This window comes from Sturnira hondurensis, unplaced genomic scaffold (assembly GCF_014824575.4).
Source record: "Sturnira hondurensis isolate 20B ecotype Veracruz unplaced genomic scaffold, ASM1482457v3 Scaffold0010874, whole genome shotgun sequence".
Lineage (NCBI taxonomy): Eukaryota > Metazoa > Chordata > Mammalia > Chiroptera > Phyllostomidae > Sturnira > Sturnira hondurensis.
The window spans coordinates 1,411,544-1,438,569 of record NW_028083505.1 but is presented as its reverse complement, the minus strand read 5'-3'; positions in this window follow the sequence as shown (position 1 = coordinate 1,438,569).

The window sequence follows — 27,026 nt, the reverse complement described above, 5'->3', positions numbered from 1 at the left end:
ATACAGAATGTGCTGACAGGGTCCAGAGGGGAGAGGGGAGAGAATCACAGGGGAAAAGGGGAAGGACTCACATGAACAAGTATAAAGGACACATGGACAATAACTAAGATGGGGGGTGGAAATGGGAGGGAGGGAGGGAGCACTGGGGTGGGGGCAGGGCTGGGAATACAAGAAAGAAAATTGTAGTTGAACAAGAATTAAATAATAAAAAAATTAAAAATAAATAAAAATAAAATAAAATGAGTTGGGGAATGTGGGAGACAGAACAATAGTTTCCCCCACCAAATATGTCCATGTCCTATCCCTGGAACCTGAAAATGCAATCTCTTACATGGCAAAAATCAGTTTGTAGATGTAAAGAAATTAAGGATTTCAAGATGGATATTATTCTGAATTATCTTAGTGGGCCTAATATAATCATATGATTTCTGATAAAAGAAAGAGACAGGTGAGTCAGAGTCAGAGATGTTAAGAAGAATCTTGAAGGCAGCAAGAGATAAATTGTGCCTTACCTATATTGGTAGAACAATTTGAATGACAGTGGATTTCTCATCAGAAACCATAGAGACCAGAAGGAAGGAGCACATTTTAAGTACTGAAGGAGAAGAAGTGTTAGCATAGAATCCTATATCCAGGAAATATCCTTCAGTAAAAGGGAAAACCTAGATATGAAAAGCAACTATGCTTTGTTTCCAGCAGACCTTGCCTAGAAAAAGGCTAAAGAAGTTCTCATAATACAAAGGAAATGAGGAAAGAAGGCATTTTGAAAGGTTAGTAAGAAGAAAAGTATATGGTAAGCAAAAATATGGTATATGCAATAAACTTTTGCCTCTCAGATTTTTAATTATGTTTTGATTGTTGAAGTAAACATTATAACACCATTTCATGTAATCCTAAATGTATGTAGAGAATACATTTCCCACAGGGTGGGAAAAGTAGGTTTACAGTTGTGAGTACACAAAACACAGAGTTTATTCTTATATTTTTATTAATTATTGTATTAATATATTACAAACAACTGTAAACCTACTTTGGCCCCACCCTGTGTTTGAAAATTGTAAATGGTTAGGGTAAATAGCCTAAAAAATATAACACTTCAAAATTCTATTCAGGCTAGTAAAATAACACTAGTAGACTATAATATGATATGTATATATAATGTAAAACCCTTGGTAACTATTTTTAGTGTTTTATTGTTTATCCTTTTACAGTTGTCCCAATTTTTCCCTATTCTCCCCACTCCACCCAACCTGCCCCACCCTCCATAGTCTGTCCTCACACTGTTGTCCATATCCATGAACGCTTGGTAATGTTTAAAAAGATATACAAAAAGATACTATAAAAAAGCACTCTAGGTAAATGAAAGTGGAAATTTAACTACATTCAAATAAGCCACAAAAAGTGAGAGGAAATAAAATAGAAAAACAAATAGAATACACAGAAAACAGAAAGAGAGACTTAAGCCTTAATGTGACAATAATTACATAATCTATAAATGGTCTAAATTAAAAGGCACAATGCCAATAATCTATAAATGCCAATTAAAAGGCACAGTTTGGCAGAATGGATCAAAAATCATGACCCACCTTTATGCCATTTACAAAACACTAATTTCAAATATCCTGATATAATCAGGTTGAAAGTAAAATCACATGATAATGTAATCAATCCAAAGAAAACAGAACTGGTTATATTAACATCAGATAAAGATTATTTAAGAGCAAAATGTAATTGCCAGGGGCAGAGAGGGGCATTATATAATGTAATCTTAAGTGTATATATAACAAAAACAGAGTGACAAAATATATGGAGGAAAAATTGATAGAACTGGAAGGATAAATAGACAATATTGCACACAGTTAAAGACTGCAAGTTCTATCTCTTAACAATTAGTGGAAACACTGGACAGAAAATCAGCAAAGATAAGGAATTCTACAAACTATCAGTCAAAAGGATGTAATTGTACTGGTCAGTGTGACTCAGTTGTTTGGTGCTTTGTTCTGCATACTGAAAGCTGGTGGTTTTGATTCTCAGTCAGGACATATGTCTATGTTGCAGGTTCAGTCCCTGGTCGAGGAGTGTGTGAGAGACAACCAATCAATGTTTCTCTCTCACATCAACGTTTCTCTCCCTCTCTCTCTCCCTTCCACTCTCTCTAAAATCAATAAACATGTCCTTGAGTGATGATTTTAAAAAAGGTTATAATTAATACTTACAGAAAACTCTACCTAACAACAACAGAATAGACATATTTTACATGTGCTGTTGGAATATTTGCAAAAATAACCTATATATTGATCCATAAAAAACAATACATATAAAACATTTAAATAATATACAATGTGTTTTCAATCATATGGAATCAAATTAGAAATTAATAACAGAAATAACACAGCTTACACAGTGAACAGGCAGAGATTGTTTATTCTTCACAGCAGTTAGTTTTAATAATTTTTTCATTCTTAATCATTTTTTTATTATTATTCTGTTACAGTTGTCCGAATTTTTCCCCATTTGTCCTCCTCAGCCCACCCCACCCCCTGCTCGCACCATAAATTCTTACACAGTTGTCCAACTCTGTGGGTCGTTCATACATGTTCTTTGTCTAGTTTCTTCTCTTTATTTCCACAATTATCCCCTTCCACCATCCCTTCTGGTAACTTTAATTGTTCTATGTTTCCATGCCTGTGGTTCTGTTTTATTAATTATTTAATTTTTATTCGATTCCTCTCATGGGTGAAATCATATGGTATTTGTTTGTCACTGACTGGTTTATTGCACATAGCATAATACTCTCCAGTTCTATCAATACTGTCACAAAAGGTAGGAGTTCCTTCTTTCTGATGTGTAGTATTCCATTGTGTAAATGTACCATGTTTCTTTGATACACTCATTTGATGGGCACTTAGGCTGTTTCCAGCAGTTGGTTATTGTAAATAGTGCTATGAACATAGGGGTGCATATCGTAAATTATTTTGAATTGGTAACTCAGGATTCTTCAAGTACATTCCCAGCAGCAAAAATACTGGGTCAAAGGCAGCCATTTTTAGTTTTTTAAGGAAATTCCATGCTGTTTTCCACAGTGGATGCACCAGTCTGTATTCCCACCAACAGTGTACTAGGGTTCCCTTTCCTCCAGAACCTCACCATCACATTGTTTTTTGATTTATTAACAATGGCCATTCTAACAGGTGTGAAGTGGTATCTCATTAAGATTTTAATTTGCATCTCTCTGATGGCTAGTGTTGTTGAACATCTTTTCATATGTCAATGGGCCATCTGTACATCCTCCTTGGAGAAGTGTCTATTCAGGTCCTTTGTCCATTTTTAATTGGATTGTATGTTTTCCTGGTGTTGAATCATATGAGTTCTTAATATATTTTGGAGACCAAACCCTTGTCCGATGTATCATTGGCAAATATGTTCTTCCATACGTTGGCTCCCTTTTCATATCAATGATGTTTTATTTAGTTGCACATAAGCTTTTTTAGCTTGAAGTCCCACTTATTTATTTTTTATTTATATCTCTTTCCCTAAGAGATACGTTAGCAAAAATTCAACATGGGATATCTGAAATTTTCCTGCCTATGTTTTCTTCTAGGGCTTTTATGGTGTCGTGACTTATATTTGTCTTTTACTCACTTTGAGTTTATTCTGGTGTATGGTGGCATTTGGTGTTCTAGTTTCATTTTTTTTTTTGCATGTTCCAGTGCAGTTCGCCCAATACCATTTATTGAAGAGTCTCTCTTTACAGAATTGTATGTTCATGCCCCCTTTGTCAAATAATTTACCATGTAGACTTAGGTTTATTTCTGGATTCTCTATTCCATTCTATTGAGCTATGTGTCTATACCAGACTGTTTTTTTTATAGTGGCCTTGTAGAATAGCTTGATATCAGTTATTGTGATCTCTCCTATTTTATTCTTCTTTCTTAAGATTGGTGAGACTTTCCTGGGTATTTTTGGTTCCATATAAATTTTTAAATATTTTTCTAGATCTGTAAAATATGCCATTGGTATTTTAATGGGAATTAAAATTAGATCTATAGCTTGCTTTGGGTACTATGAACATTTTATTTATGTTAATTCTTCCAATACATAAACATGGTATATGCTTCCATTTATTTCTGTCTTTCTTAATTCATTTCTTCAGTGTTCTACAGTTTTCCCACTACATGTCTTTTACCTCCGTGGTTAAATTTATTCCTAGGTACTTCAATTTTACTATTGTTATAGTAAATAGGATTTTTCCTTGTTTCTCTCTCTGATATTCACAAATCAATAAACTTAATACACCACATCAACAAAAAACAAGAAATCACATAATTATATCAATAGATGCTGAAAAAGCATTTGCTAAAATCAAGCACACATTTAAGATAAAACACTCAGCAAAGTAGGAATAAAAAGAGCAAACCTCAACATAATAAGGCCATATATGAGAAGCCTCCATCCAACATTAAACTCAATGGGCAAAAACTGAAAGCTTTTCCCTTAAAATCAGAGACAAGATAGGGATGTCCACTCTTACCACTCTTATTCAACATAGCAGTGGAAGTTCTAACCACAGTGATCAGACAAGAAAAAGAAATAAAAGGCATCCAAATTGGAAAGGAGGAAGTAAAACTGTCATTATTCACAGACTACATGATAGTGCACATAGAAAAACCTATGGTCTCCACCAAAAAACTACTCGACATAATGAGTGAATTTGGCAAAATAGCAGGAGAGAAAGTCAATATTCAGAAATTAATGGCATTTTTTGTACACATTAAATATCAGAAAGAATTTTCTTAAATGTTAAGGAATTGATTAGTGGTTATTTCACATCATTTTGGGAAACATTGAAAGTTTTACTTATGATTTCCAAAGGCATAAATAAGTGACCCAGGTCCAGTTAGTCTTGCAAAATAAGCTAATAAACTTTTATGACTAAATTGGTTTGTCTGCTCACAGCACCTTCAAGGTTGATCTCCATGTGTTTTTGTCAGAGAAAATAAGGAGTCTCAAGGAATTAAAATGTATTAAACTGAATGAAAATAAAAATAGCATATATGAATGCATGGGACACAGCTAAATAAGTGCTGAAGGAAAAATGTATAGTGCTAAATGCTTACATTTATTCTAGTTTTGCAAGATTTTACTGTTCTGGTAAACTGAATAATATATATATATTACAACTGCATGTGAATCTTCAATTAGCTCCAAATAAAAAGTTTATTCAAAAAATATAAGAGATAACATTATGAACAAATTTTTTACAAATAATTTAAAAATTTAGCTGAAATTCTTCTGGTAAAAACACAACTTGATCTAAAGTCATACAAAAGTGTACATGAAATTTATAGTAGCATATATCTTTTAAGAAAACAGAAATTTAATGAAAATAGTTTTCATAAATTAATACTCAAGCCTATTCACCTTTAAGAATGAATTCTTTTTAAGGTTTAAGCGATAAATATTTGCCAATCTTATACAAACTCCAGATACAGGAAAAGAAGGAATACTTCCTGCGTTACTTTCCTAATGAGGCTGTAAGAAGTGACCCTGAGTTTGATAGCTTAAAGCAACTCAGATCTCTTCTCTCCAAGTTGTGAGGGCTGTAAGTCCATGATCAAGCTATCAGTAGGGCCTCCCTCCTTCTGAGGGCTATAAGGAAGAATCCCATCTTGCTTTTTCCAATTTTTAGCTCCAGGTGTTCCCTGATTTGTAGCAGCATTAAATCCAATCTCTGTCTCAGTTTTCACATTGCTTTCTCTGCCTTTCTCTTGTAAGGACAAGAGTCACTTAATTTAGAGGCCACACATTAAATTCAGGATGATTTCACGACAAGATCCTTCACTTAATTACATTAGCAATGACCTTTATTTTTCCAAACAAGGTCACATTCACAGTGTCCAGGAATTAAAATATAGACACATCTTTTGAGGATCACCATTCAACCTACTGAGTATTTTATAAGGCTAGAAGTATTCTAATACTAATGTGTGAGAAGAACATTACAAACAGGTTGTAGGCAATTTCTCATAAACATAAGTAGAATTTTTCTAAACAAAATATTAGCAAATCAAATGCAGCATGATTTTAAAAAGTATATTACAGAGTATTGTGCTTCTTTCAGAAACACATTAATTTATATTTTAAAATATTAATCATAACATTTCCTGTAGTAACAAAATAAAATAAAAAACATGATAAACATCTATTTTTTATAAAATATCTTAATTACCAATTAATAGAAGGAAATTCCTTGATGTATTAAAAATTTTCAATTAGAAATTTGAAAGCTTTTCTTCTGATCTCACAAATTCTGTAAACAATATATTACAGTTCCATGCTATTCCCATAAAACAGAAATCAAATGATAAAGGGCATAGAAAGGGAGAAATAAAACTCATTATTTGCAGATGACATGCATGTAAATGAACAAAATTAAAAACAATCTACATTTAAGATATATAAGTAAATAATTGACAAGGTAGCTGGATAATAGGTCAATATAAGGAATCAATTTTATTTCAATTTACTAATTATCAACAAATTGAAAATTAAACCTAAGAAATAGTGCCACTTATAAACATTACAAATCAACATCTAGAAAAAATGTAACCATATTTATTCAATTTTGAAGATTGCATATGCAGTAAAACTTTCTGACAAAAAACTGTTATCCAAAAGATATGAAGAATGCATGCAAATAAAGTTTTTTTTAAAAAGGCAGTCAACCTCCCTGGCTGGTGTAGCTCAGTGGACTGAGCATGGGCCAGCGAACCACATGATTGTGGTTCGATTCCTAGTCAGGGCACATGCCTGGGTTGCAGGCCAGTTCCCAGCAGGGCACTCATGAGAGGCAGCCATACATTGATATTTCTCTCCTTCTCTCCTTCCCTTCCCCTCTAAAGATGAGTAAATAAAATCTTTTTTAAAAAAGGATGGGATAGGAGTAATAGACAAAAAACTCTACTTGAAAAATAATTAAATAAAAAATGGAAAAAACAAAATAAAATCATGAAGATGAAAAAAAAAAGGCAGTCAACTGAATGGAGAAAAAAAGCAAAGATTTAGTGACATTTCACCAGAGTCTATCCCAATGGCTAAGAAACTTATAGAAGGGCATACAATCTCTATAGTTACCATAGAAATACAAATTAAGACCACAATAGCATAATGTCTGAAATAAAATGACTAACAACAAATATTGGAAAACATTTAGAGCATCAGTAATTGTCAACAGAAACATAACTGTGGTGTGTAATTTTGTACAACCACTTTAAAAACTGCTTGACAATATTGATAAAGGCTGAATATTTACCCATCTGATGATTCAGCATTTCCACTATAAAAGATTATGTTTAACTATATGTTTACAAACAAATGTTTATTCAAAATATTGTACAATGATATTCATAGTGGCATTATTTGTAGTAAGAAAATTGGCAATTGTAGAAAAGATAGTTTATTATACAGTCCTGTGCAGAAAACTACTTTCCAGCAAGGAGAAGCTAAAAACATAAGTTTGAGTCAGAGTCTTGGTGTAAACATTACATACTGTAAGATCTCATTTATGTAACCATCGAAAAGTAATCAGTGATGTTAGATGTTAAGAGAAACCATGGGACAGGATGCTGACGGGGAGGACGAGTGATGCTTCTGAAGAAAAGATATCTTTTCATCTGATGTTTAGTTACATCTATCAAATAGTTTCTGTACATTATATGCATCATGCTTCATTAAACACTTTTAATATAAAGTAATGAACACCACAGATGATGCCAGCTTTAGCTGTCAAAAGATTTTGTTTTGATTGTCACATTTCAGAAAAATGTACTTTCCGATACAAAAAGAGAATTTTAAATCAGAAGGAGAAATTACAGTCTTCCCAAAAAGTTATGATGGAATAATTGGCTATCTCTTAGGAAGAATATAATTTTGTTGTTCTGAACCTTAAATCATACATTAACATAAATTGCAGATGTCTTAAAGTAATGAACAGAAAGTTCACCATGTAAAACCTAGAAAAAATATGAGCAAACATTATTATAATTATGAAGGAAGAATTATAATTGTGAGGGAAAAATTTCTAAGCATAAAAGACTATTAGAATACTTAAAGAATATACAAAATTAACTACATTTATAAAATTATTTTGAATGATTAACAAAATATATAAATGAAATATTGAAAAATCAATAATTTATAGATCAGTCATAAGATTCACAACCTTGATATTAAGAATTATTATATGCCAATTAGAAATTGTATAGTAATAACTAAATGGATAAAAATAATGTTGGGAGGAGAATCTCTTTTTTTAAGTACATTTTATTGGCTATGCTAATACAGTGGTCCCATTTTTTTTCTCCCCTTTATCTCCTTTTGCATGGTACTGCCACACCCTCCAGTATCTCCACCAAACCCCACTTAGTTCATGTCTGGCTTCTCTATTTTCTATATTATTCTTAACCTCTCTCTGTCTAATTTATGCCTACAAATCATGCTTTTTATTCCCTATACTTTTCCCCATATTCTCCCCTCCCTACTGATTTCTCCAATTCTCTTCCTGTTCTAGATGTTTGCTTAGTTTGTTTCTGTTTTTTAGATTCAGTTGTTGATAGCCGTGAGTTTGTTGTCATTTTACTGTTCATATTTTTGATCTTCTTCTATTTCTTAGATGAGTCCCTTTAACATTTTATATAATATGGGCTTGGTAATGATTAACACTTTAACTTGATCTTATCTGAGAAGCACTTTATCTGCCCTTTCATTGTAAATGATAGCTTTGCTGGATAGAGTAATCTTGGGTGTAAGTCATTGCCTTTCATGACTTGTAATACTTCTTTCCTGCCCCTTCTTACCTGTAAGGTCTCTTTTGACAAATGAGCTGACAGTCTGATGGAAACTCCTTTGTAGGTAACTGTATCTTTTTCCCTTGCTGCTTTTAAGATTCTCTTCTTATCTTTAATCTTGGGGAATATAAAGATGATGTGCCTTGATATATTCCTCTTTGGGTCCAGCTTCCTTGGGACTCTCTGAGCTTCCTGGACTTCCTGAAAGTCTATTACCTCTGCTGGATTGGGGAAGTTCTCCTTATTTTTTCAAATAAGTTTTCAGTTTCTTGCTCTTCCTCTTCTCCTTCTGGCACCCCTATGATTTGGATGTTAGAACATTTAAATTCATCCCAGTGGTTCCTAAGCCTCTCCTTGTTTTTTTGAATTCTTATTTCTTCATTCTGTTCTGGTTGAACATTTCTTTCTTCCTTCTGGTGCACACCATTGATTTGAGTTCTGGTTTTCTTCACACCATTGTTGGTTCCCTGTACATTTTCCTTTATTCACTTTCTGTAGCCTTCACTCTTTCCCCCATTTTTCAATCATACTAAAGTATTTCTGTGAGCATCATGATTTCCTGTGTTTTGAACTCTGCATCTGATAGGTTGCTACCTCTTTATCGCTAATTGGTATTTTTTTCTGGGTTGTTTTTTTGTCTTGGTGCGCCTGAGCCAGGAAATATTAAGTGCCTAAGGCAGGTTCTACTTAAAAGACTGATATGCCCCACTGACTTGGAATGTGCAGGTAAAAATGCTGGAATAATTCATCCCAGTGTAAAAAGTCTACCCACATCCACACAATTGCAGTTCCTTAGAAGAAAGTACATTCTTGGTGGAAGGAATCACAGTTCTTTTCTTTCCAAGTTTCCCTACAATTAGCTCTTGACAAGAGCATAGTGGTTTTTTAAGAGCATCCTCACCCTCTATTATATCAAAATGTGTATTTTCTGTCACACCCACTCTTGTAAAAGACCCTTTCTTTTTTCTTAATGGAACATAACATCTCAAGATCACAATTTGGACATCAGAGTTACTCATCATTTATGGGTTGTCAATTGCTGTGTCTAGTTCTAGTTCATTGGCAGAGCAAAGAAATTATACATGCTAAATACATAGAAACAAACATAAGAACTGCCCATGAGTTCATATGGATAATTCATTTTTTTCTTTTTTCTTTTATTTAAAGTGTTGCTCAAGTACAGTTTTCTGTCTTTTATTCTCATCCAAGTCCACCCTCCCAACCCTCCCCACCTCCCTCCTATTTGTTTTTTGTCCATGTCTTTTGTCCCATGGTTTTTGTTCATTTCTCCTTTATACTTGTTCCTGTAAAACCTTCCCTTTTTCCTCTGAACTTCCCTCCCCTCTCCCATGTGGTTACTGTCAACCTGTTTTCTATTTCAGTGTCTTTGGTTATATTTTACTTGTTTGTTTGCTTCATTGTTTAGGTTCCTGTTAAAAATGAGATCATATGGCATTTGTCTTTCACAGCCTGGCATAATGCTTTCCAATTCCATCCATGCTGTCACAAAAGGTAGAAGCTCCTTCTTTCTTTATGCTGCATAAAATTCCATTGTGTAAATGTACCATCGTTTTTTTTTTTATTCATTCATTTACTAATGAGCACTTAGGTAGGTTCCAACACTTGGCTATTGTAAATTGTGCTGCTATGAACATAGGGGTGCATAGGTTCTTATGGATTAGTGTTTCAGGGTTCCTAGGATATAATCCTAGCAGTGGAATTACTGGGACAAAAGGCAGTTCTATTTTCAGTTTTCCAAGAAAAATTCCATACTGTTTTTCATAGTGGTTGTACCAGTCTGCAATTCCACCAACAACGCACTAGGGTCCCCTTTTCTCCACAACCTCTTCAATACTTGTTGTTTGTTGCTTTGTTTATGATGGCCATTCTAACTGGTGTGAAGTAGTATCTCATTGTGGTTTTAATTTGCATCTCTCTGATAGCTGGTGATACTATCTTTTCATGTGTCTCTGGATCCTCTATGTCCTCCTCATAGTCACTGTATCAGTCTGCAACCCCACCAACAGTACACTAAGGTTCCCTTTATTTCACAACCTCCTTTTATTCCAACACTTGTTGTTTGTTGCTTTGTTTATGATGGCCATTCTGACTGGTGTGAAGTGGTATCTCATTGTGGTTTTAATTTGCATCTCTCTGATAGTGATATTGAGCATCTTTTCATATGTCTTTGGATCATCTGTATGTCCTCCTTGGAGAAGTGTCTGTTCAAGTCTTTTGCCCATTTTTTAATTAGGTTGCTTGTCTTCTTAGGGTGGAATCATGTGAGTTCTTTATATATTTTGGAGATTAAATCCTTGTCTGAGGTATCATTGGCAAATACGTTTCCCATATAGATGGTTCTCTTTTTATTTTACTACTGTTTTCTTTAGTCATGCAGAAGCTTTTAATTTTGATGAGATTCCATTTGTTTATTCTTTCATTTATATCCCTAGCTCTAGGGAACATATCAGTAAAAATGTTGCTATGCAAAATATCTGAAATTGTCCTTCCTGTGTTAGGACTTTAATGGTATCACATCTTATATTTAAATCTTTTAACCACCTTGAATTTATTTTTGTGTATGGTGTAAGTTGGTGCTCAATTTTCATTTTTGCATGTAGCTGTCCAGTTCTCCCAACACCATTTGTTGAAGAGGCTATTTTTACTCCAATTTATGTTGTTGCCTTTTTTGTTAAATATTAATTAACTATAAAGTTTGGGTTTATTTCTGGGCTCTCTGTATTCTTCCACTGGTCCGTTTGCTGTTTTTATGCCAGTACCAGGCTGTTTTGATTACAGTGGCCTTGTAATACTGTTTGGTACCAGGTATTGTGATCCCTCCTACTTTGTTCTTCTTTCTCAAAATTGCTGCAGCTATTTGGGGTCATTTATGGTTCCATATAAATTTTTGAAGTGTTTGTTCTGTATCTGTGAAATATGCCATTGGTACTTTAAAAAGTTTTGCATTGAATCTGTAAATTGCTTTGGGTAGTATGGACATTTTGATGATGTTAATTCCTCCAATCCATGAACACGGTATATGTTTTAATTTTTTTATGCCTTCCTTGATTTCTTTCTTCAGTGTTGTGTAGTTTTCTGAGTACATGTCTTTTGCTTCCTTGGTTAGGTTTATTCTTAGGTATTTTACTTTTCTTTGTGCTATACCAAATGGGATTTTTTCCTTGATTTCTGCTTCTGCTGTTTCATTGTTGGTATTCAAAAATGCCTTTGACTTCTGAGTATTGACTGTGTATCCTGCTGTTTTGACAAATTCATTTATTAGGTTGAGCAGTTTTTGGGTGGAGTCTATAGAATTTTTTATGTACACTAACATGTCAACTGCAAACAATGACAGTTTTGTTTCCTCCTTTCCAGTTTGGAGGCCTTTTATTTTCTTTTCTTGTCTGATCACTGTGGCTAAAACTTCCAATACTATATTGAATAGAAGTAGTGTAAATGGACAAACTTGTCCTATTCCTGATCTTAGTGGAAAAGATTTTAGTTCTTGCCCATTGAATATGATGATGGCTGTAGATCTGTCTTATATGGTCTTTATTATGTTGAGAAATGCTCCCTCTATTTCCACTTTGCTGAGTGTTTTTACCATAAATGGGTACTGTACCTTATCAAATGCTTTTTCCATATCTATTACTATGATTAGGTGATTTTTGTCTTTACTTTTATTTATGTGATGTATTACATTTACTGATTTGTGAATATTGTACCATCCTTGCATCCCTAGGATGAATCTCACTTGTTCATGGTGGATGATCTTTTTATGTATTGTTGGATGCAATGTGCCAATATTTTATTGAGGATTTTAGTGTCTATGTTCATCAGTGATATTGGCCTGAAGTTTTCTTTCTTCATTGTGTCTTTAGCTGGCTTTGGGATTAGAATGATGCTGGCTTCATAAAAAAAGTTTGGGAGTCTTTCATTATTTTGGATTTTTTGGAATAGTCTGTGAAGAATAGGGGTTAACTCTTCTTTAAATGCTTTGTAGAATTCTCCTGCAAAACCATCTGGTCCAGGGCTTTTGTGTGTTGGGAGATTTTTTACTGCTGCTTCAATTTCATCTGCTGTTATTGATCTGTTCAGGCTTTCTGCTTCTTAATCATTTAGTTTTGGGAGATTATATTTTTCTAAAAACATGTCCATTTCACCAAAGTTTTCAAGTTTCTTGGCATACAGTTCTTCATAATAATTTCTTATAATCCTTTGTATTTCTGTGGTATAAACTGTAATCTCTCCTCTTTCATTACTGATTGTTTTTTCTTGGGTCCTCTCTCTCTTATTATTATTTTTTTTTTTGATGAGCCTCCTTAAAAGCTTGTCGATTTTGCCTATTTTTACAAAGAACCAGCTCCTGGTTTCATTGATCCTTAGAATTGTGCTTTTAGTCTCTATGTCATTTAATTCTGCTCTGATCTTGGTTATTTTCTTCTTTCTACTTGCCCTGGGCTATCTTTGTTGCTGTTTCTCGAGTTCTTGTAGACATAGGATTAGGTTGTTTGTTTGAAATATTTCTATCTTTTTTAGGTAGGCGTGTATTGCTATGAACTTTTCTCTCAGGACTGCCTTCACTGTGTCCCATAAGTTTTGGGTTGTTGTAAGTTCATTTTCATTTGTTTCCAAAAACGTTTTGATGTCTTCCCTAATCTCATTCTTGACTCATTTATTGTAAATAGCATGCTATTCAATCTCTATGATTTTGAGTGTTTTGAGTTTTTTCCCTTGAGGTTAGTTTCTAGATTCAGTCCCTTGTTTTCACAGAAAATGCTTGTTATGATTTCAATTTTTTTGAATTTGTTGAGGCTTATTTTGTTTCATATCATGTTGTCTATCTTTTAAAATCTTCCATGTGCATTTGAAAATGATGTATATTTAGCTTCTTTGGGATGAAGGGCTCTCTATATATCAGTTAAGTCTATTTCATCTAGGACATTGTTCAATGTCACAATATCTTTGTTGATGTTTTGTTTGGAAAATCTGTTCATTTTCCACAGTGGGTTGTTAAAATACCCTGGTATATTTGTGTTGCTATCAACATCTCTCTTAAAGTCCTCTAAGATTTTCCTTATGTATTTGGGTGCTCCCATGTTGGGTACATATATATTTACAATGTTTATGTCTTCTTGATGGATTCTTCCCTTGAGTATTATGAAGTGATCTTCTAGGTCTCTCTTCATGCTTTTTTATTTTTGAAGTCTGTTTTACCCGATATGAGTACTGCTAGTCTGGCTGTGTTTTTCCTCTCTGTTTGCTTGAAAAATTTGTCTCCAGCTCTTCACTTTCAGTCTGTGTAGGTCTTTTGTAGGCAACATATGTGTGGGTCATGCTTCCTTATCCATTCAGCTATTCTATGTCTTTTGATTGGAACATTTAATCCATTTATGCTTAAGGTTATTATTGATAGGTACTTATTCATTGCCATTTTCGTTTCTATGTTATTTTCTTTCTCTCTCTCTTCTCCTTTCTTTTCTTAACCAGTCCTTTAGCACCTCTTGCAGAGCTGGTTTGGTGGAGGTGAATTCCTTTGACTTCTTTTCTTTGGGAAGGTCCTTATATGGCCTTCTATCTTGATTGAAAGCCTTGTTGGGTAAATTGGCCTTTGTTGCAGGCCTCTGAATTTCATTACTTGGAATATTTCTTGCCATTCTCTTTTGGCTTAGAATATTTTCATTGAGAAGTCAACTGCTAATGGTATTGGGGGTCCCTTGTATGTTACTTCCTGTCCCTCCCTTACTGCCTTTAAGATTCTCTCTTTGTCTTGAAATTTTGCCATTTTAATGATGATGTGTCTTGAAGTGGTCCTCTTTGGGTGCCTCTTGATTGCAACTCTGTGTTTCCTGGATTTGTGTGACTTTTTCTCTCATCAAATTAGGGAAGTTTTCCATCATTACTTTTTCAAATAGGGTTTCTATCCCTATCCCTTGATCTTCTTTTTTTCCTTCTGGTATACCTATTATCTGGATAATATTTCATTTTATGTTTGCCCTGCATTTCCCTTAATCCCTCTTCATTCTTTCTAAGCCTCTTTTCCTTGTTTCATTCAATCTGGGTGTTTTTTTCTACCTTGTCCTCCAGCTTGCTGATCTGATCCTCTGCTTCATTGATCCTGCTTTTGATTACTTCTACTATGTTCTTCAGGTCAGAAATTGCATTCTTCCTTTCCTCTTGGCCCCTGATGATAGTTTCTATTTCCTTTTTCATGTTCATATAGTTTCATATTTATATAGTTGCAGTGAGTTAACTGTAGTTTCCCTGTAGTTTTTGGTAATTCTCTGTGTGCTCATTGAGCTTCCTGATAACCACTGCTTTGAACTCAGTAACTAATAGTTGAGTTGCCTCTATTTCATGTAGCATTCTTTCTGAGACTTCCTCCTTTCTTTTCATTTGGGATTGTTTCTTTATTGTTCCATTGTTTGTGAGACTCTTCTTGTTAGCTTCTGCTTCTTAAATTCATGTGATCTAATTATCTGGGTTTATGGTGTAAACTTCTATGGTAGAATACTTGTGAGATTCAGTGGTGCCTTCTCTTTGATCTCCCAAGCTCACTGGTCTTGGGCTGTCATTTATATTGGCTCTGTGCATCTCTGGGTTTTGATTGTTGTTGGTGCTTTCTTTGGTGGATCCTTTCCACCATCTGGTTAACTGAGGGTGACTGTCCACCATGTCTTGTATTCTGTTGTGCAGGTGTGGGCAAATTGTGTTGAAGCTGGTTGTTCCGTGTGTACAAGATTTTGAGGATTCTCTCTTGCTCTTGTTCAGTTGTTCTTTCTGGGTAATTTCTCCACTATTTGGTAGTATTTCCAGATAGGTTCTGGATTGAGTTTGAGTCATTTCCATTCCCTCCTTCACCTTCTTCTGTTGTTATCTGTTGGTGGTTCCTTTGTTGGTGGGTTTACTCTTCCATCAGCTATCCTGGTGTTCTCAGCTTCCACCTACTCATTTTTGTGATCAATTGGATGGGTAAGGTAAAATGGTTTAAGACAGCAGGAGAGTATTCTATTATATTTACTGTAGCAGCTAGTAGAGAAGGGATAGGAGAGCCTTTGGCTACGTGTAGTATTAACCATGATCTTCCACCCACTAGCCACCTTTTAGAAAGGATGGAAAAAAGATAAGAGTCTTGTTGGGGAGGGAAGTTTTTTCAGTTGGATCTAGAAAGTGGTGAGGTTGTGAGTGGTCAGATTCTGAGATAAGGTGAGAGTAAAGGATAGTAAATAGGTGTAGTGTGTGAGAGAATAGAGTTAACCACTACAGTAATAGAGTTCAGGAAACCGTGAAGTGGGCTAAGATCTGGGAGAGGTGTTGTGAAATATTTACAATTGTATGGAAGAGCTATTATTGACAATAATATTAGAGCAACAATCATGTGACAGAATCTCTGAGATCTAGATAGCAAGAATAGGGAGTATAGGATCTAGAGTAGTGTGCTAATGGAACATAAGTGAAGTGAAGGACAGTAAATTAACAGTACACTATGAAAGAGAGAACAGAGGGAACCTGTCAAACAATGCAATCTAACAAGCCAAGCAAATAAGACTATACAGAAAGAAGAGGAATACAAAAATACTATTAAAATAAAAGATATAAGAATAATGAAAAAAGCAATAATACAAATATGCAATAACTTGCAGTTTCTCTGTAGTAGCAAAGTGAAATTTGTCTCACTGTATCAGCGGTTGGGTTGCCCCCTCTTTGGGTCCAACCGTGGTGTTTTCACAGTTTCAGGGTTTTTTTTTGTCTCACTTGTGAGTATTTAAAAAAGCAGAAGAAGGAAGGAAGAAAAGATAAAAGTGGAAAGCAAGGAAGAAGGAATAACACAAAAAAGAGATGAAAAAGGTATTGAAAGATTAATAAATAATTAAAATAAAATAATTACTTTAAAAAAACCTTCTTGTTGGGTTCAAGCTGGCCAAACCAGTTTTTCTGGTCTTGCTGGCTGCAAGGGACAATTAGTATGCCTTTTGTTCCTTCATGATCTGCCTCAGTCAGCCTTGCATGCAACTCTTCCCAGAGCTAACCTGGCTCCTCTTCCCTGTGCCTTGGGTGTGGGATCCAGGCCTTCCTCACAGCACACTTTCCCCAGGGTTACTGACTTCTGTGGCCTCGGGTGCAGGTCAGAGCATTTCTGTGCTTGGCTAGGCTACCTTGGTCCCATGGGTTTGGGCACAAACCCTTCCCAGTGCTATTAGGGTGGGCAGGGCCTTCTGTGCAACCTTCGTCCAGATCGCTCCCTGGCTGGGTGGGGACCAGGCCAGAGCAACTCCTGGAGGATAATTCCCCAAACAGTGTCTCTCTTTTCACTTTTTTTTTTTGTTTTTGAGAAATTGTTCCTTTTCAAGCCTGCCTCTCCATAGAGCAGCATGGCCTCTCCCACAGCCCAATTCTCAAGCCAGACCGGGGACTATAGGGGTCAGGGCCCCTCACTGCGTGATTCTCAACTCTTCCCAACCCGCATCCACAGACTCCATGGGTGCTCACAGCCCCTGTGTGCTTGCCACCTAGTCCTTATTCTCCTCTCTGCAACTTCAAGCAACCGTGTCTCTCCTGCTTCTGCTTTAACCTTGTTTGGCTGGGAGGGAATAGTTGACCCGGCTCTCTCCCGAGGACTCTGTGGCAGACCTGCTGGGTGCCAGGCCCAGGGCTGCAGCTGCCCTGGTCCCCAAGGTGGTCCCTGGGACCTTATTGTCCTGAAACACTCTCCCTACCATGTGTTTTTCAGTGTCTGCTAAAATTTTTTGTTTCTTATTTTCATATATGCTGGGGTATTGTTGGCTATTTGCTCTGTTTCTCCATAGATTGGCTAGGTTTTTCTCCCATGTGTAGAGGGAAGTGGAATCTGCTCCCTCCTATCTTGCTGCAATCTTCCTCCTTCCACTTCTGTGTTTTCTATTATATAGATATTGAAATTTAAACTCAAAATTAAAGGATTTTTTAAAGATTTTATTTATTTATCTTTAGAGGGGAAGGGAAGGAGAGAAGGAAAGAAACATCAATGTATGGTTGCCTCTAGTGAGCCCCCTGCCAGGAACTGGCCTGCAACCCAAGCATATGCCCTGACTGGGAATCGAACCGTGATACTCTGGTTCGCAGGCCCACACTCAATCTTAAAGGATTTTTAATGTAAATTCTTTTGTGTCTACCAAGGGTCTTGTTTCTTAAGGAGATAATAAATGATAGAATATTCTGTAGTTAAACATTTGCTTTATATCCATTTACACACACAGCCATCTCAAATAACATTGCTAATTCCACCACCAACAATATACCAAAAAGAGTTAACATTTGCATATACTCTCTCCAATCTCCCTTCATGTTTATACATGTATAATATCTACACTGTCTGAGCATATAGCCATTACAACTTGCACTGTCTTTTTAATCTCAATTTATTCTTAATTCTATAAATAACTATGTTTAATTATCGTCACTCGTTCTTATGAATATTTTTAAAGTTATTTTGCTTCCCTAAGTACATTACCTAGTAGAATCTTCAGAAAGTGTTCATGGGAACAGTATTGCCAAAGTTTTATGTGTTAATTAATAATAATTTTGCGTATATGGCTATAAAATACTTTTTAAATATCAAATATTTTGCTGGATATAAAATACTTGCTTTGAATTTATATATATATAAATATACAAATTCTGTATTCTTTGTGTTCTCCATGTGTTGCTCTTGGTACATATGATGATAATTCAATTTTATTTCCATTATAGTTATCTTGGTTTTCCCCTCCATAGGTGACAAATAATTTTCCTATTTCTATATAAAGCAGCAATTTTATTAAAATATAGTTGGTGTTATTCATTCCAGGTTGGTATTACCAATGTGTGGTGGGCCTTTAATACATAGTTTAAATTCTTTTGAATCTCAGGAAAGTTTTTGTTTTTGTTTTTAGTATTTGCTTTATTCTTTTGATTTGGTTCTATTATTCAAATATTCCTATTATTCATATGATAAATACAGTATAATATTTGCAACTTTCAAAAATTTTACAACTGTTTCAGTAACAGAACTCAAAACCACCAACCAGCACAGATCAAGTACAGAACACTTCAGAGGCAGAGATTTGAAAGCTACCAGACCCATGAACACAGCCAGATCCAATCTGTACCACCTGCCATTTATCAAGTCCACCTTCAGAATGAGGCTGCACTGGGAGCAGAGGACACACAATGGCAGTTCAGCAAAACTGAATTTCTGTGTTCTACACCTAGGTGTCACATGATTATGGAGCCTGAGCCATGCAGTGCAGTCCCCTCCTGGAAGCCACAGAGCAGATGGGCACACAAGTGACCTCGTATTTCACTGTTAGTTTTTGTGCTTGATTTTAAGAATGGAACTGAGCTGTTGTTGTTTTTTTTATGTGTCTCAAGTTGCCTGTCATTGTTTAAAAGTTAGTGGGTCGAGGGTACTATCTCCAGGATTTCAGGACCCTTGTTAGACAGTCTGAGGTGCTTCATCACCATTTCACTATCATGCTTTGCTATTTTCCTGTACTTTTTTCCTGCCCCCAAGAACAAACACTAATTTAAAGGTAAAGATGAAGTAAATTAAAACCTGTCATCATTTTCACTTTACTTTCTTAGTGTAAAAATTAAAAGTGCAAAAGGAAAATAATTAATGTTTCTTCACTTTTTTAATTTTTTGCTTTCTTTTTTTAATTGTTGTTCAATTATAGTTGTCCCCATTTCCTCCCATACTCTTCCCTACCCATGCCCCCCTCCCACATTCAACCCTTCTTCCTCCTTTTTTTTTGGTCCATGGTCCTTTATACATGTTCCTTGACAAACCTTCTTCTTTCCCCTGTTATCCCACTAACCCTTCCTCTCTGGTTACTGTCAGTTTGTTCTTTATTTCCATGTCTCTGGTTATATTTTGCCCAATTCTTTGTTTTGTTGATTAGGTTTCACTTACAGGTGAGATTGTGGTACTTACCTTTCTCTGCCTGCCTTATTTCACTTAGCATAATGCTCTCCAGTTTCATCCATGCTGTCCAAAGTGTAGGAGTTCCTTCTTTCTTTCTGCTGCGTAGTATTCCATTGTGTAAATGTACCATCTTTTTTTGATCCACTCATTAATGATGGGCACCTGGGTTGCTTCCAGCACTTGGCCTTGTAAATTGGGCTGCTATGAACATTGGGGTGAATAGGTTCTTTTGAATTGGTGTTTCAGGATGCTTAGGGTATGATCCCAGCAGTGGAATTGATGGGTCAAAAGGAAGCTCCATTTTTAGTTTTTTGAGGAAATCATATGCTGTTTTCCACAGTGGTGGCATCAGTCTGCATTTCCATCAACAGTGTACTAGGGTTTTCTTTTCTCTACAACCTTACCAGCACTTGACCATTTGTTAATGATAGCTAGTCTGACAGGTGTGAAGTGGTATCCCATTGTGGTTTTACTGAGTATCTCCCTGATGGCTAGTGATGCTGAGCATCCTTTCATATGTCTCTGGGCCCTTTGTATGTATTCCTTGGAGAAATGCCTTTTCAGGTCCTTTGCCCATTTTTTAAATTGGATTTTTGTTTCCTCACCTGAAGTCCTGTGAGTTTTTCATATATTTTGGAGATCACATTTTTTGTTTGATGTTTCATTGGCAAACATGTTTTGCCATATGATTGGTTCTATTTCCATTTTGTTAATGATTTCTTTAGCTATGCAGAAGATTTAGTTTGATTTAGTCCCATTTGTTTATTGATTTCTTTATACCCTTTGTCCTAGGGAATGTATCATTGAAAATATTGCAATGTGGGATATCTGAATTTTTTCTGCCTGTTTTCCTTCATGACTTTTATGGTGTTGTGACTTATTTTTCAGCTTTTATCCATCTTGAGTTGTTTTCAGTGTATGGTGTAAGTTGGTGGTAGAGCTTCATTTTTTTGCATGTACTTGTCCAGACCTCCAAACACCATTGATTGAAGAAGGTATTTTTACTCCATTCTATATTCCTTCACACTTTGTCAAATATTAACTGGCCATATTGACATGGGTTTATTTCTGGTCTCTCTATTTTGTTCCATCAGTCTGTGTGTCTGTTCTTATGCCAGTACCAGACTATTCTGAATACAGTGGCCTTATAATGTAATTTGATATCAGATATTGTGATCCCTCCTAATTTGTTCTTCTTTCTCAAAATTTCTGAGGCTATTAAGAGTTGTTTATGGTTCTATATAAATTTGTGAAATATGTGTTCTATATCTGTGAAATATGTTATTGGTATTTTGATGAGGATTGCATTTAATCTATAGATTACTTTTGGTAGTATGGATATTTTTTAATGATGTTAATTCTTCCAATCTATGAACATGGTATATGCTCCCTTTTATTTGTGTCTTCCTTAATTTCTTTCTCCAATGTTCTATAGTTTTCTAAGAATAAGTCTTTCACCTCCTTGCTTATGTTTATTACTAAGTATCTTGTTTTTCTGGTTCCTATAGTAAGTGGGATTTTTCCCTAATTTCTGTTTCTGATATTTCATTGTTGGAATACAAAAATGCTTTTGATTTCTGAATGTTGACTTTGTATCCCACCATTTTGCCAAATTCATTTATTAGACGGAGTAGTTTTTTGGTGGACTCTGTAGGGTTTTATATGTACACTATCACATTTGCAAACAATGACAGCTTTACTTCCTCATTTCCAATTTGTATGCCTTTTATTTCTTTTTCTTGTTTGGATGTTGTTTGGATGCTATATTGAATAGAAGTGGTGAGAGTGGACACCTTTGCTTGTATCTGATCTTAGGGAGAAAGCTTTTGCTTTTACTTTTTCCCAAAGCTTGTATCATTGGCAATAAGTAATGCTGGCTGTAGATTTCCTGTATATAGGCTTTATTATGTTGAGCTCGTTTTTAAGGTGTGAATTTTGATGTCATTTGCGATATATCATTCTCATGCATTTTCATTATACATAGGAATGAATTATCCTTATTCTCATCTTTCTTTTGTTAACTTAGTATGGAATTGGCTCTCAATACTATTTTATTGTTCATCTGTTGTGAAATTAATTAACCTAAACTTTTAGAAGGAAATGTGGTTCAGGGTAGGTTTTTCTCATTTCAAAGAGTTCCCTTTTCCATTCTCTTTATATGGGCTTTAAGACATTGGTATGTTGCTTTCTGAAATTTCTGAGACCTCTTCATTTCCCCATTTTTACCTATACCTTCTCTTTACTTTTCAGTATTGTCCCTAGCCTGCTCAAAGTTAATGCCAGACCTAACAGTGTCTTCCCAGTGTGGGCTCCTACCATCCTTATATGCTAGAAGGGGGTGCCAGGAAATCACTCTTTGTGGAGTTCACAGAGAACATACTAGTCCAGAGTCCTTACCCTTTTCTCCTTCTCTCTAGTACCCAGCCCCTATTAGAGGGGCAATACTATCTCCCAGTTTTAGATATTTTTCTCAAATTTTTTCCCCCTGCTCCCCAGTAAGAATTTATGGGCTGCTTTCTAGAGTCTGTTATTCCCATTTCTGTCAGCCACACCTTATGGCTCCCTTTTGTTGTTTTCCACATGGACACTGATACCAGATAGGTCTTGTGGGCCTTGGTAGTACATCTGCATCTGCTTATAATTTGAAGTTTGTGCTTATAATTTATAACCTAATTTTATTGTAAATGTTGCCCACATGCCTTTAATTTTGCTACCTATTTGCTATATTTGATTTAACACATAGAATTGGAGGTATTCTTCAATATGTGTGCAACCTAGGATGGATATTCATGGGTAGGATTTATTATGAACCATAAATCAATACTTTTAATAATTTAATTAATTCAATTTAGATAATGCTTTCCAGTTTGATCATGTAAACAGCATTACATAATTATTAACCAAGGAACATTACTTCATAGAATTCACTCAAAGAACATAACTATATAAAAATGACAATGATATGTGGGTAAGAGTTGTCATTGGTGTGTCTTATAATTCTAAAAATTAAAAAAATGTACATTTATCAGAGCAATTAATTAGCTTATTAATAAATGATACAGCGCTATCTATACATGAATTAAGAATCTAGTGTACAAATATATTCAAAAGTGAAACTTAAGTGAGAAATGAAAACATAGACGCTACATTGTAATCCTTACAGTGTATAGATCTAGATATACAAGACATCTCTCTTTTTTAAAATGTTTTTTTATTTATTTTTAGAGAGGGAAGGAAGGGATAAAAAGAGGGAAAGAAACATTTTATCTGTTTGCCTTTCAAACACCCACTATGTGCCCTGACTGGATATTGAACCAGCAATGCTTAGGTTTGCAGGCTGGCACTCAATCCACTGAGCCATATCAACCAGGGCTAGACACATCTCTTTATACAGATATATCTGAGGGTAAATGAAATATTATAGTGATTGGTTAGTATGTTGGAACTTTAGTCATTTATTTATACCACTAATTTATGCTTTAAAATGTAAATTTAGAATCCTGTTCATTCTGCTTTGAACTATTTATGGCTGTAAAGTTGTAACCTAAAAAAATACTAGTTGTCATGACACATCAACCATAGAGTTGTAAATAAATTCCGGAAAGGTTTGTGGTGTATATTTCAAAAAGAATTTTCCCTCTCCACTAACTTCTGCAACATGGTTTATTTGCAATCACTAAAGAATTATGGGTTTGAAGTTTCTGATTTTGATTTGGGCATGGGATATACTATCACTCAGCAAAGTCTGTGACTTTTCAATAGACTTTAGAGGTTCATAAGGAAATAAAATCTGATAATCTGTAGGTAAACTGAAAAAAATGGGAAAACAAAGCTCTTCTTTCTATCATGTTTTATTGATTTTTAATGAACTGTTGAATTTTATTGGCTAACAAAGACATGCCAAATGTTTAACGGTCCAATAAAGTAATTAATCGGTATTTCTGGTTTTACAATGTTTTACCTATCAGCCACCGTGCCACAATTTCAAATATATTTGATTTTTTCATTACATTAACCATGCCTGGTTAACCCTTTATCAACAACTAATGACAATGAAATATTTTTATTTACCACTTGTACTTTTTGTAATTATGTATGATCATAAGAAGTAGGAATAAGAAAATGTATTGATCTCCCTCTTCCTATGACAATCATCAACATTTGTTAATCATTATATATTTTGGAGATCAAACCCTTGTCTGAGGTATCATTGGCAATTCTGTTTTCCCATATGGTTGGTTCTCTTTTCATTTTAATGCTGTTTTCTTTAGCCCCAAAGAAGCTTTTTATTTTGATGAGATCTCATTTGTTTATTCTTTCCTTTATGTCCCTTACTCCAGGGTACATATCAGTGAAAAAACTGCTGCATGGAATATCTGAAAATTTTCTATGTTCTTCTGAAGGACTTTTATGGTGTCACAACTTATATTTAAGTCTTTTATCCACCTTGAATTAGTATGGTGTAAGTTGGTGGTCAAGTTTCTTGCTTTTGTATATAGTTGTCCAGCTCTCCCCATTCCATTTGTTGAAGAGTCTGTGTTTGCTCCATTTTATGCTGCTGCCCCCTTTGTCAGATATTAATTGACCATAGAGATTTGGGTTTATTTCTGGACTCTCTATTCTATTCCATTGCTCCCTGTATCTGTTCTTATGCCAGTACTAGGCTGTTTCAATTATAGTGGCCTTGTAATACCATTTAATATCAGGAATTGTGATCCCTCCTACTTTGCTCTTCTTTCTCAAAATTGCTGCAGCTATTGAATTCTTGAAGTGTTTGAATGGTTCCTTATGAATTCTTGAAGTGTTTGTTCTATATCTGTGAAATATGCCATTGGTACTTTAATAGGGATAACACTTAATCTATGAATTGCTTTGGGTAGTATGGACATTCTGATGATGTTAATTCTTCCAATCCATGAACACGGTATATTTTCATTTGTTTGTGTCTTCCTTAATTTCTTTCTTCAGTGTTGTGTAGTCTCTGAGTACATGTCTTCTACCTCCTTAGTTAGGTTTATTCTCAGGTATATATATATATATATAGTTACGACATCAAATGAATTTTTTTCTGATTTCTGTTTCTTATATTTCCTTGCTGGTGAAAAAACATGCCTTTGAATTCTGAATATTGACTATGTATCCCACTGTTTTGAGAAATTTATTAGGTTGAGCAGTTTATTGGTAGAGGCTATAGGATTTTCCATGTACACTATCATGCCATCTGCAAACAATGACAGTTTTGTTTCCTCTTCCCCAGTTTGGATGCCTTTTATTTCCTTTTATTGTCTGATTGCTATGGCTAGGATTTCCAATGGTATGTTGAAGAGAAGTGGTAAAAATGAACAACTTTGTCTTGATTCTGAGCTTAGTGGGGAAGTTTTTAGTTCTTGCCCATTAAGTATGATCATGGCTGTAGATCTTTCACATATGTCCTTTATTAGGTTGAGGAATGCTCCCTCTATTCCTATTTTGCTGAGTGTTTTTATCATAAATGGTGCTGTACCTTATCAAATGCTTTTTCTGCATCTATTGATATGGTTGTGTGATTTTTGTCTTTGCTTTTATTTATGCGATGTATTACATTTACTGATTTGCGAATATTGAAACATCCTTGCATCTCTGGGATGAATCTCACTTGGTCACGTTGTATGATCTTTTTAATGTATCGCTGGATGTGGTTTGCCAATATTTTGTTGAGGATTTTAGCATCTGTGTTCATCAGTGATATTGGCCTGAAGTTTTCTTTCTTTGTTGTGTCTTTAACTGGTTTTGGGATTAGAATGATGCTGGCTTCATAAAAAGAGTTCGGGAGTCTTCCCTCCTCTTGGATTTTTGAATAGTCTGTGAAGAATAGGACTTAGCTCTTCCTTAAATGCTTTGTAGAATTCCCCTGTGAAACCATCCAGTCCAGGACATTTGTGTGCTGGAAGTTTTTTTTTTTTTTAATTACTGCTTCAATTTTATCAGCTGTTATTGGTTTGTTCGGGCTCTCTGCTTCTTCCTCATTGAGTTTTGGAAGATTATATTTTTCTAGAAATGTGTTCATTTCACCTAGGTCTTCAAATGCCTTGGCATATAGTTCTTCATATAGTAATTTCTTACAATCCTTTGTATTTCTGTGGTATAAGTTGTAATCTCTCCTCTTTCATTTCTGATTGTGTTTATTTGAGTCATCTCTCTTTTTTTCTTGATATGTCTGCATAAAGAACTCACAGGAGTCTACTGTAAGAAGACAAGCAACCCAATTAAAAATTGGCAAAGGACTTGAACAAACACTTCTCCAAGGAAGGCATACAGAGGGTGCAGAGACATATGAAAAGACACTCATTATTGCTAGCCATCAGAGAGACGTAAATTAAACTCACAATGAGATACCACTTTACACTGTTGAGAATGGCCATCATAAACAAAGCAACAAACAACAAGTTTGGCAAAGTTCTGGAGAAAAGAGAACCCTAGTGCACTGTTGGTGTGTTTGCAGCCTGGTGGAACCTAGTGCAACTATATAAAACAGTATGGAATTTCCTCATAAAACTAAAAATGAGACTGTCTTTTGACCTAGCAATAATACTCCTAGGATTATATCCTAAGAACCTTGAAACACAAATCTAGAAGAACCTATGCACCCCAACATTCATAGAAGCACAATTTACAATGGCCAAGTGCTAGAAGCAACCTAAGTGTCTATCAATAAATGAGTGGAGCAAAAAGCTATGGAACATTTACACAATGGAATTTGTAAGCAGCAGAGAAAAAGAAGAATATTTTATGCTTTGCAACAGCATGGATGGATCTGAAGAACATTATGTTAAGTGAATTAAGTCAGGCGGTGAAAGATAAATACCATATGATCTCACCTTTATCTGAAACGTAATTAACAAAACAAACAAGCAAGCAAAATATAACCAAACACATTGAAGTTGGGAACAAGCTGACAGTGACAAAGGAGGGAGAGGGGAGGGGATAATGAGGGATAAATATGAAGGATTTAGAGGGACAACTGTAAAGGACACATGGACAATAACAAGGGAGTTTGAAACAGGGGAGAGAGGTGAGAAAGGCTTAAGTGGTGGGGAGGGGTGGGGAGAAAAAACAGAAAACTGTACTTGAACAACAATAAAAATCAAAAGTATTTAATAAAGAAAACAAAACATTTGGTTAATAGTTCTATGTTATCCATTGTAACACTAATTATTTTTTCTTTTATCTATCTATTTTGCCTTTGTTCTTACTCAGGT